We start from the raw sequence: 13,254 nt of genomic DNA on the forward strand, positions 1-13,254 counted from the left end.
GCATTGTGATAGCTTGAGTCGGTCTTTCTGGATGTTGTCATTTGCAACGCCTGGCCATATGGATTTGACCATTTCTCAGTCAATCCTAATGTTCACCTCTTTCCATTGTGTACCCACTGGGAGCAACGAGCTGCAATTCGAGCGGTGTCGTTCACTCCACCGCCTTGACACATAGATCTGAGACGCTCAAAAGCGCGCTTAGCCCTTTGATTATCATTATCCATATCCTGATTAAACACTATACTTCAGTTACGGCGTACGAACTTAATGATAATCAATTTCTATAAGAGTAACCACCATTTTACAACAATCAATTGCTATAATTTTAACCACCATTTTACGACAATCAATTGATATTATAATAACCACCATCTTACGACAATCAATTGATATAAGAGTAACCACCATTTTTTAAATCAATGAATGACAATCAGTGATTCCACGTGGCTTATTGCTTGAAAATTAAGAGAAAAAACAAAACTCATAGAAAATTTGTTGTCTATTGAGATATAACAAAGTGTTTTTATTACTCAAACATCATCCATGGCGCATAAAACCCAATTTTTAAAAGTGCTTTTATAAGTCAAAAGTCTCAGAAAACCATGCTTCATAAAGTACATCATATATCCATCAAAAAAAGGCTACACTCATTTCAGAGGGAGGACGTAAGCATCGTTCTGGCTGGGCTTCAAATCTTTCTAATTCTTCGTCCAAAAGTGCCAAGGTCTTTCTGTCTATGGATTTCTTCCTCACCCAACTTTCCACAACAATCCTAGATATGGCTTGTACCTCCACTGAAACCTTATGTTTGAACCAATCTGTGCTGTAGTAGTCAGAGAACTCTCCACAAAACTTACAAAATTGCCATATCACCAATCCTATGGCGTACACATCTGTGGCCTTGGTCCATGGGCACGGGTGATTGCCATCTAGTAACTCAGGAGCTCGCCAAGGATGAAGCTTTTTCCAGTTTTCATCGGTATTGTTGGTCTTTTGTGTCTCTAAGCCAACACGCAGAGCCAATCCCCAATCAATTATTCCAATACGGGGAGTGGGATCCTTGGTAAAGTCCAACATGATGTTCCATGGACGGAGATCATTGTGGATCACTCCCTCGTCATGTGCGAATCGCAATGCCTTCACCAAGGCATGGATCAACGAGGGAGCATGATTGCACAGGCTCTTGATACGTGTTTTCTGGTCTTCAGAGGGCTGCTCCCATTTAAAGTCTTCAGGGATCTTTCCCTTCCCCTCTTGATGCGCTACAAGCGTCGTGAAAGAGCCATGTGGAAGGGGCACTGTCTCCATAAGATCACCTAAAGTTCCCCCATTGAATTAGGGGAATATCAGAAACCATGGCAATGTTACAGAGTGGGCAATACTCCTCACAATCCCTCTATGGTTGAGATCTACCCCACTTTCTGATGCAAAGCTTTTCCACTGATGCTTGGCTTGTCCTTTGAACTCCTTGGCACAATAAGTATTCGTTGCAGGAAGGAAACTGATCCCTTTGATTTGAACTTGCCACCCTGTGCCATAAGCCCCTGACCCAAGTTTCTTGATCTTCTTAATGGACTTATTTGGAATGCCCAGAGTCATACTACATTCAGAATTGTATATACTGCTCTCCAGGTGACTGGCAGAAGCAGTAGAACTCGATGTTCCCTCAATGGCAGCCTCCTCAATAAAGGGTTCTCCAACTTGGCTGCTCCCCATAACTCTGGTGATAGCCATTCGCATTTTCTTGCTTAGGCCAAACTGTGTGTCTATGTGGGATGCTCTCCTTGACCTCTCCTTTTCAGCTCTCCATCTAGTGTTCCAATGCTCTAGCTTACCCTTGTCTACTTCTTGAGGGCATTCCTCTTTCAAATCAGAGGCCACCTTGGGCAAATTGCCCACCCAACTGCTCAGTAATGAGATTATTGATTCGGTTGTTTTGTCTGGATATAACAACAACATTTTGCGGGCAATCTCACTGTATAATGATTGCAATCTAGACTCATCTGCAACAATCTACGCTATATCGTCGGGATCTAGTACACTGACGATTTTGATTACCTACACACACACACACACACATTTCTCTCTCTCTCTCTCTCTCTCTCTCTCTCTCTCTCTCTCTTTTCTACACACACACACACACACACACACATTTATCTCTCTCTCTCTCTCTCTCTCTCTCTCTCTCTCTCTCTCTCTCTCTTTCCTACACACACACACACACACACACACACACATTTCTCTCTCTCTCTCTCTCTCTCTCTCTCTCTCTCTCTCTCTCTCTCTCTTTCCTACACACACACACCTCTCTCTCTCTCTCTTTCCTACACACACACACACCGCTCTCTCTCTCTCTCTCTCTCTCTCTCTCTCTCTCTTTCCTACACACACACACACACACACACTGCTCTCTCTCTCTCTCTCTCTCTCTCTCTCTCTCTTTCCTACACACACACACACCGTTCTCTCTCTCTCTCTCTCTCTCTCTCTCTCTCTCTCTCCTACACACACACACACACATGATGTAGAGATACACACACACACACACACACACTGCTCTCTCTCTCTCTCTCTCTCTCTCTCTCTCTCTCTCTCTCTCTTTCCTACACACACACACCGTTCTCTCTCTCTCTCTCTCTCTCTCTCTCTCTCTCTCTTTCCTACACACACACACCGTTCTCTCTCTCTCTCTCTCTCTCTCTCTCTCTCTCTCTTTCCTACACACACACACACATGATGTAGAGAGAGAGAGAGAGAGAGAGAGAGAGAGAGAGAGAGAGAGAGAGAGAGCAAGAGAGAGGGGTTGGGGAGGGTGGAGATAATCAACAATTGTCTAATTTTATTTTTGAACTCTATCATTGAAGTAGCAGAAGGATCCATTTTTCCTGCAATGGTATTATTGCAAACAACACATTGTGAAATATAACTATGTGCCACTACATTTGGATCTTTTCTACGTGAAAGAAAAAGTACAGTATAGACCATAGATCTCGTACGCTTTTGCAGTGACATACCTAATCGCAATTGCAACCATTTGCCAATGCCTCACCGTACGACAACTTACAAACAGATGCTCTGTCCTTCTAGCAGCAACACACCTAGTCGCAATTGCAACCATGTGCCGAAGCATGAATGACTGGGAGCAACATAAAACATAGTCACCCTACGCTTTTGCAATGACACACCTAGCCGCAATTGCATCCATGTGCCAGTGCATCCACGCACGTTGACTTCTTTCAAACAGATGCTCCTGTCATTCTAGCAGCAACACACCTAGTCGCAATTGCAACCATGTGCCGAAGCATGCATGACTGGGAGCAACATAAAACATAGTCACCCTACGCTTTTTCAATGACACACCTAGCCGCAATTGCAACCATGTGCTAGTGCATCCATGCACAGTGACTTCTTTCAAACAGATGCTCCTGTCATTCTAGCAGCAACACACCTAGTCGCAATTGCAACCATGTGCCGAAGCATGAATGACTGGGAGCAATATAAAACATAATCATTGTACGCTTTTGCAATGACACACCTAGCCACAATTGCAACCATGTGCTAGTGCATCCACGTACGATGATTTGATAAAAGAAATTTTATACCTTTAAGTTTTAACGCAAAAAACTCAAAAAAACATCAATAAAATAAGGAAGGGTTTAAAAAACTATTGCTACACTGCTTTGAGAATGTGGAAAGCTGCCAGAAAGTTTGGTGAAGACTTTTCAATGTACCTCTTTTGTGAAAAAGACAAGCACCGGCGTCGCCTTTATATAGCCACGGCGGGCCCGACGGGGAAATCGCTTTACCCGACGGGCCAACTAACTTGCCCGGCGGGCTACGAGCCGGTCTCCAGGTCTCCCTGGAGGTCGAAAAAGATGAATGTCAATCAACATAATATTTGTTATTTTGCATTTCTATTGTTATTAACCGGAAATTATAGTGTGATCACGTCATTTTGAAATCCCTGCCTGTCAAACATGTTTGTGAAGGCTATATTTTGGGTAAGATGCAACGTTCTAAGTTTCCAAAGGATGGTTCAGTTCGGACCACATGCAGGTTGCAGCTTGTGCATAGTGATGTTTGTGGGCCCATGCAAACTCCATCCTTAGGCAATTACCTGTACTTCGTGACTTTCATTGATGATTACTCCAGGCATGCATGGGTATTTTTGCTTAAAGCTAAGTCCAAAGTTTTTATGTGCTTCAAACAATTTCTGGCTATGGCTGCAAATGTCTCGAAATGTACTATGGGCACCCTCCGTTCCGATCGAGGGGGGAGTATATGTCTCATGAATTTAATGCATTTCTGGCTAGTCGTGGGATAAAACACCACTGTACAATACCTTATACACCTCAGCAAAATGGTGTTGCTAAGAGGAAAAACATGTCACTAACAGAAATGGCACAATGTATGGTCAAAAGTCAAGCTTTGCCACATTCTTTTTGGCTTGAGGCCATCATGTGTGCCACTTATGTACTTAACAGGTGTCCTACGAAAGCTTTGCAATCTATTACTCCATATGAAGCATGGCATGATAGAAAGCCTTCTATTGAGCACATGCGTGTTTTTGGCTGTTTGGCATATGCTTTGGTGCCACAAACACATCGCAGAAAATTGGATGATAAGGCTGTCTCTATCTCGCAGCAAAGGCAAAAGGCTACTGTTGATAAGCACAAAAGAGCCAAAGCCTTTAAAGAAAATAATTGGGTCTTACTCAAATTTCCCAAGGCTCAATTAAGACACACGACATACAAGAATCCTACGGGACACCAAAAGACTATGCCAAGCTAGCAAAAAGGTACTATGGTCCCTTCCAGATTCTTAAGCCATTCAATGAGATGGCCTATCAACTCAAGTTACCCAATCACTGGCTCATACACAATGCTTTCCATGTGAGCCTATTAAAGCCTTACAAAAGAGAGCTACCTCAAGAACCAACTATTGATCGAGGACCAAGAAGAGGTGTTGTAGCCCGAGTCGATTCTCCGACATGAAGACAAGGTACTAAGAGGCGGTAAGACTATCCGACGATATCTTATTAAGTTTAAGACTTATCCTTTTGAAGATGCTAGATGGATACAAGGCATACAATTAAAGTATAACCTAAACTTTGTCAATGCGTACAATGCTTTCCAAGAGTAAGAAAATGTACAAATGTTAAAAATGAACAAAGTTTTTGTCTTAAAGACTCTCTTTTTCTTTATTGTGCACAAAAATGAAGTAGTATGCATGCAGATCAAGTTTGTGGAGACGACGTCTCTCGAACACCAAGTAGAGCTTGTCACTCTACTATGGAAGACTAATAGGACTAATGTTCAGACATGCTTGCGCTAGCTTAGGCTCTCAAGCGCCAAATGGACTAGTCATCCATTCTGGAACGATGTCGTAGGGTAACATAGGGACCCTCTACCCACTAAGAAAAGGACTAATGAATATGCTTTATCTTCTGTACCCCATAGTCGAGGACGACTATGATTTCAAGAGAGAGGTAATGTCATAATAATCAATATCTAATTCTTATAAATTATTTTCTCATGTTAAACTAATCATTTAATATGGGAAAGTGCCAGGGGAGAAAAAGCTAGAATATTGGTTAAGCTAGCAGACTGGCCACAATACGGATCCAAAGCAGGAAAAATAGGGATTCAAAAGGGGGGCCATCTGCAGAATAGCAATGTGCAACAATGGGCTTAATAGACCCTAAGGTTCAGCCCATTAAGACTTCCAAAATGCTAAGATTCCAAAATTCAAAGGTTGTGTCCAAAGGTCAAACATTAGGGGAATTGGATGCTTTGTGTGTGTCCCAAAATTCTTTATCAAGGCCTACAAAGGAAGGGGCGAGCCCAAGAAGTAGGGTATGAGAGAGAAACTCTTAGACACACACACAAGATCCCTTTGTACACAAGGGGAAAGAGGGACACATGTCAGCTCCCTAGGCTAGATGCCCACAAGGTGTACTCAAATCCTATTGGATGGACATGGAGGTGGACCAATGACAATTAGGCTAGAGTAAATCTAGTTTAATTAATTTAAAAACACTTAGTAAAAGAACCAATAAGAATTAAGCTCTCTAGAAGACTATTGGACAGTCTCCCAAGGGAACCAATGAGCATTTAGCAGCCCAATGGCTTGCCTGATTCCTATTGGCCAGGAGGCAAAGGGGTCCAATGAGAGTTTAGTTGGATTAAATAAATACCTAAATCTCTCAGAAAAGGGGAAAGGGGGACACATGTCAGAAGGCTATCACTTATGCTGCTTAATTTCCATTGGCTAAGGTTGGGGAGGTCCAATAGGGATGTAGCATGAGTAATTAGCAAGGGGGGTCGACCAAGAGAGAGAGGGGACTGATTTTTGCAAGACATTGTCAGACACACACACACACATAAAATCTCATGTGTGAAGCAAAGAAGACTCTATCTCCTTCTCAAGCATTAATGGAAAGCTTACCACCTACTCCAAGCTTGTGAGAAGGGAGATATATACCAACAACTCTTGGCTTTGTGATACAAATCCAACCAAGAGCCAAGATTCAATGCATGCTCATCTCCTCTACCATGCTAATTACTAACCTAAGCTATGCTAATATGAGTGATTATGTGAGGAGATGTACATCTTTCTCGTAAGAATACTCCTTCCTCTCAATCTACTCTTGTACCCCGCTAGCTCTCACCATCTTCAAAGGTGTGTGAGGTCTTGGGTCTGAGACCGTGAGGGAATTGATGTTGTGTTTGATAAGTGTTTTGCTTAGTGCATGAAGTTTCCATCTTCATTGCACTAGCTAGTATTGAAGGAACACAAAGAACTGTATTGTAAAATGTCTCTCTTGATGCGAGAAACCATAATACAAAGCCTTTTGGAGGGGGGACCGGCTCCATGAAAATCCGGTTGTCAATTATTGTCAATTGCATAATTTCTCTCTTTTGAAGTATTGTTCATGCTATCTAACTAGGTGTTATGCTTTTTGTTGCTCTCTCCACCCAAGCACTCTTGTTATTCTCATTAGGAAGCTATTCTAATGAAATGCTCACTATGTTCATGCTATTTTCCGCTACACACAAGTTACTAGGCCATTAAATGTTACAATACCCATAAACTGCAGGCGTCAACAAGCCCTCTCCAGCTTTCTGTTTGCTTTCCTGCTCTTTACCTTCGCCAAGCAAACCGTTCGCGCATAGTCCTTTGCAGCACCACACTCGACCTTCTCCTTGATTCGCGGATGCAAACAGGCTAGAAACTGCTCTCGACACATGTAACAACAGCTAGTCTCTCCCAAATAGACTCAAATTTCTCCAAAAACAAAGCAAAATCTTCACTTACATCTTGCTTCATCTTGCTCAATTGGTCACCCAAGTCCGATGGAGAATCCCGCTTCTAAAAAGCTTCAACAAATTGCTTTCGAATCTCGTGCATCGATTGCCAATTTGTAACCTTCAATTCTTCAAACCAAGCTTTGGCTTGTCCTTGCAGAACCAATGGTAGTGCCTTCAATTTAGCTTCATGTCCACGAATTCTCAAATGTAATAGGTATAGCTCTAGATCAGAAAACCAATCTGTAGCCTCTTCATCTCCAGCAAGCACCAAGTCGATATCATGCATCATCTTCAAGCTTTAAAACTTCACAGAGGAACAATCAGTAGGTCCTTAGTGGGGGCACCACTGATAGAAAGGGGGAAGGGGGAGAGAACCCTAGCACACTCCAAGCTTGCCTCTCTATAGCCTAGGGATTAACCCGCACCCCTAACCACACAGAATCACACACAGTGATACACAATCTGCAAATTGCAATTGCACACACTTGCCTTTGAACACCACTGGCTGCACACACTCACACATAAACACCTCAGCACCACTAATCCACACCCAATCTGCAACCACAATCTCTCTCTCTCTCTCTCTCTCTCTCTCTCTCTCTCTCTCTCTCTCTCTCTCTCTCTGTGCACACACCCGTGTGGTCCGGAGTCGACACTACCACGGACTAGCACAAGACAAGACGAAGGACCAAAAGTGAACCGAGTCGAGCACTCGCATAAACCATAAAAAAATCATGCATCAACACATATATGTAGGTACAATGATGGCGTTAATGGCCACTACAATCCGTGCTTTTCATTTGCCACCATGGCGACTCTCCTTTCCTCCTCGTAACCGGCCACCCTCGTTGGCAGTTTCTCTTCTTCGTGGGCTGCTTTTTGTGATCCTTCTCGGATTGGTCTGCAGCCCCAACCAATGGTGCACCCACTTGGCGGCATCTCCCTGCCCTTTTACTGTGCAGGCAACGCTCTCTACTGGCCGCCCATGCCTGACTATATTGTCCTAGCGACTTGCGTCTTGCTCTTTGGCAGCCCCCCATGATCACCACAGGCTGCTCCTCAGCAGCGCTCACCTTCTCAAGCCCTGGCGACCATCCCCAACATAGCATCACCTATTCCCCTATCCAACGGGCTACTGCCCCTCCTGTGGCGCACTCCCCTTCCCCTTGCGACAACCTCTTGGCCCTGCTCTGTCTTGCTGGTCACCCCCTAGGCTGCTCGCCCTCGTTTTTTTGCTCGTGGTGGCCCTGGGATCCACTTGGTCACGACCACTTCTGCCCCCCCGTACTGGCTGGGCTTCTGCTTTTTTCCTCCAGTGCTCTGCATGCCGTCCTTTCCTTTCCCCATGCAACTCCTGGTTCCCGTCACCTGCTCTCTCATGCAGCGCTATCTGGACAGATGGCCACCCACCTGGCTTGCAGACCTGGCCTTTCCCATGCAAGGCTTGGCCATCCTCTCCATGCGAGCACAACCAGTGGCGCAACTTTTTCTCGTCACTCCATGCCTCTAGTTTCATTAAAAAATTCCTTTTTTTATATTATCCTCTCTACTTGAACCCCCTTCCCACGAGACCAACCCGCGGCCGATCATTCATGCATAGCTCTGCATACCTTAACACAAGAACTCATGCTCCTATGCCAAGGCCATCATGGCCGCAAAATAGCATAAGCGGCTACACATAGACAACTTCGGATGCCGAGATTTCCCTTGATTAAAGCGATGACCGCCACGACCATCAAATTTTTTGATTCCGGTGAACTTGTCGACAGAATTAGCACACACACCGTTAAGATTTCGGCTAGTAGAGCTCCAAAAAACCATCATCAACCTGTAAATTGCCGCATTTGACATACATATCTCCATCGTACCTGCTCCAATATGCATATAAGTCCTGCCAAAGTCCGATATCATCATCCAGCCTAATGTCGTACACCTGCTGCTGCTGGCTTCTCCTTGTGTCGACAAAAATGGGGTGCACCAGCGTGTTGCGAAGGGTCATCTTATTATAGCCCATGGTTCTAAATTTGGTTCACTTTATCCTCTTTATGTATCTGATAAAAACAGTGTTCTTTATATAACTGAGCTATCAACCGTTGCTTTGTGGCATAGTCGGTTAGGTTATGTCAAAGAAGGGAATGGAGACACTCTCTCGTTTGGGCTACTTACAGTCTTTGTTATTTTTTGATTTTTCCTTTTTTGAGGATTGTCAATATGGAAAGCAAACATGGACACATCGTGCAGATTCTTTTGACAAAGAAAGAAAGCTCTTAGAGCTTGTGCACAGTGATTTATGTGGGCCTATGCCTTCTAAATCCCATGGTGGTGCGTCCGATTATGTTACATTCATTGACGATGCAACATGGCATGTTTGGGTCTACACCATGAAGTCTAAAGATGAGACCTTTTATTGCTTCAAGAAGTTCTTATCTAGTGTTGAAACTCAGTCTGAACATAAGTTGAAAGCCTTGCGCTCAGACAATGGTGGAGAATATGTCTCCAAAGAGAGTTTACAGACTTTTGCTGAAGTAGGGGAATTAAGCGTGAGTTTACAACGCCTCCTTATACCCCTGCACAAAATGGTATTGCGGAACGAATGAATATGACCATCCAAGAGCGGATTATGTCTATGCTATCACATGCCAATTTACCGCAAGCGTTTTGGGCTGAAGCATTATACACAGCCATGTACTTGATCAATAGATCACCACATGGTTCATTACAGTTTTGTGTACCTTTGGAGTTATGGTCAGGACATAAATTGTCTTATGAAAAACTCTGCACATTTGGTTGTGAAGCTTATACACATGTACCCAAGGAGTTGCATGCTAAGTTAGATCCCAAGTTCTGGAAATGCATCTTCATTGGCTATGGTGTAGATGGTCAATTTGGCTATCGTTTATGGGATCCGAAAAGTCGATCAGTCATCTGTAGCAGTGATGTTGTCTTTAATGAGACTAAGAAGCATAGACAGCCAGTGAAAGAGTTTGAATTCCCAAAAGTGACGTTTTCTGATGTATCACCTCCTGTCCAGACAACTCCCAAGCCAATTACTACACAGGCTAGTACAAGTTCTAATCAGCCCCGGAGATCTCAAAGAGTCTCACATCCGCCAGAACATTTTGTTCCAGGTGTGGATTTTGTTTTGCTGATAGATAATGGTGAGCCTTCTTGTTACAAAGAGGCTATGCTAGCCAATGATAAGGTTCAGTGGGAGCATGCTATGAAGAGGGATATGTCTAATATTACAAAGAACAAAACATGGAAACTTGTTCCATTGCGAAAAGGTAGGAAACATTGCCTTGTAAATGGGTTTACAAGAAGAAGATTGACAATTACAAAGCTCGTTTAGTGGCCAAAGATTTCAAACAAGAATATGGTGTCGATTTCCAAGAAATATTTTCTCCAGTGTTCAGGATGACCACACTGAGAATGTTGCTTGCTTTGGTTGCCACTGAAGATATGGAGCTTGATCCAATGGATGTCATTATAACTTTCTTACATGGTGATGTCGAGGAAGAGATTTATATGCAGCAACTTGAAGGGTTTGTACTAAAGGGCAAGGAAAATTTGGTCTGTAAGCTTCTGAAAAGTCTCTATGGCTTGAATAAATCATCCAGACAATGTATCAAAAGTTCGATGCATTTATGCGTTCCCTAGGCTATAAGCGCAGTAATGAAGATCCATGTATTTACATGAAAAGACAACCAAATGGACAACTTATCATGCTTATCCTTTATGTAGATGACATGCTTATTACAGGTCATTCCAAGAAGGACATTCCTGACTTGAAAGGCAAGCTGCTTTGAGCACTCCATTGCCTGCATATTTGAAACTTAGCAAGAACGACTGTCCCAAATTTGATGAGAAAAAAGCTGCAATGGTTAAGGTTCCTTATGCTTCAGCTTGTGGTAGTCTCATGCAGGGATTTAATATTTACGTAATTACCAAAAAATTTGTGTGATCACAAGGTCTTGTTGACATATTTACATAATCACAGTTAACATGATCACAAACAAGCCGGTTCAGAGCAACCTGGAAACCCACAAAAAGCGCCGCCAGGCTTTTGCGTTTTCCCGTCGGGCCTCGTCGAGCTTATTAATTTTCCCTATGAGCCCCGTTGGGCTTTTGCATTTTCCCTATGGGCCCGCCGAGAAAACCCTAAAGCCCGGCGGGCTACATCTTAATATCATAGAGGACCCTAATCAAGCACGTTGGGTGTTTTTTGTTGAGCCACACACACACACACACACACACACACAGAGAGAGAGAGAGAGAGAGAGAGAGAGAGAGAGAGAGAGAGAGAGAGAGAGAGAGAGAGATCAATGACTATCTTTGTTGTGGGAGCTACCTAGTGTTGTCACAATTATAATGACTACTTGCACGCAAAAAACAAACATCATTTGATACACTTATAACCACAAATAGCTCGTAGATGCATTAGCATGTGTGCTTCAGTTTGCAAGGAATGCTTGGCATTGTTGTGTAGCTCTCTCTGAGCCAATCGTGATGGTGTAGTTGAATCTCCAATGCAATGAGCAAGCAAGAAGTAGAGTTAGGATGAAGCTCACACTCTCTCTCTTTCTCTCTCTCACACACGGTCAATGACAACTTAAAACTTTGATTATGATTAAGTTCTCTTTACAAAATGACCTAGGTACCTTATATACTAAGGCTACCATAGGTTAAATCAAAATAGAGTTCAAGGGGTCAAATGGCTTTGTCTTTACAACCATTGCACCCCGGCCTCTACAACTAGAATAACTACTCATTATAAATGATGTTTTTAACCATAATCCGCGTCATTTCATAACTATCAAAAAATGAGACTTTGATATGGAAATTGACTTATGTCATGTTGTTGACCCATGGGTCAACACTCCCCCCCTCCGAATTTGTCATCCCTGACATGACCTCATTTTCAATGTCGGTGCGGTCTTTGTTGTTGTTTTGCTTTCTTGTGCTTTATGTCCTTCACATCCAAACCCCGAGTTGCAACATCTGTTGTTGTCATTATAGGGATATTGCTAGATCTAAATTTAGAAAGAAGCCAATCTCGTTCAGCTTGACTCTTATCAGCATGGATAGATAAAGCTGCAAATTCATCCATTGGAAGTTGTCTAGTAACTTGATCACAACCTCTTTTTGTTTCCATAAATATGATCACTTTACTTCCATCCATCATTCGCTTCAGTAAATATGACAATTTTGAGTACTTCTCATTTTCAAAAACAACTTCTACAATCTGTAGAATTGAATGATTGTCTTTTAGAGCTTATGAACCAATGACAACTTTGTAAGGATTATGAAGAAATTGTCTAGCTAAACCTTCTACTTGTTTAGGCCAAGTTATACTCCAATACTAAGTCTGTTTGTCAGGCCAAATCTTGTAGATAATTTTTTTGATTTGAGATTCAAAACCCATGTTTTCTAGGGGCTTTTTAATTCTTTGCCTTCTTCGTATCACTTGTGCCAACATTTTTCTGCATTTCTTTCAATTTAATACTGTAGACATAAGAACTAGATGTTCAGTTAAAATAAATAAGAAAACTTTTCAATATATATTAGAAAAACAATCACTAAGAAATCAATCAAATCTACACAATATGAGATTTGCAATGCACTCTAGTCAATTCCACATATTGACCACATATGTTCTGAGAGAACATACACATTGCAATGCACTCTCTGCATGGCATTATGGATACAAAAATAATATGAAATTGCCAATGCAATTATAAATTTACATATCCTTTGCGATCTAAAAACAATAAGACACAACTATTTTTACATGCTACAAAGAATCATCAACATTTACATTGAAATGATGATAATTATTTGCAAAACACACATTAAAGAAATAATGTCGATGATTGACCATCTCATGCACTAACAATCTTTTAATTATAATACATAATTCACTCCCTATATAAACCAATGCATAAAA

General features: G+C 42.3%; 1 pseudogene; it reads right to left on the reverse strand.

Annotated features, from left to right (window-relative positions):
• Positions 1-8,282: 8,282 nt before the first annotated feature.
• On the reverse strand, positions 8,283-8,826 carry LOC147417954 (uncharacterized; annotated as a pseudogene).
• Positions 8,827-13,254: the final 4,428 nt, after the last annotated feature.

Source organism: Adiantum capillus-veneris, chromosome 30 (genome assembly GCF_014529385.1).
Source record: "Adiantum capillus-veneris isolate H3 chromosome 30, ASM1452938v2, whole genome shotgun sequence".
NCBI classification, from domain to species: domain Eukaryota; kingdom Viridiplantae; phylum Streptophyta; class Polypodiopsida; order Polypodiales; family Pteridaceae; genus Adiantum; species Adiantum capillus-veneris.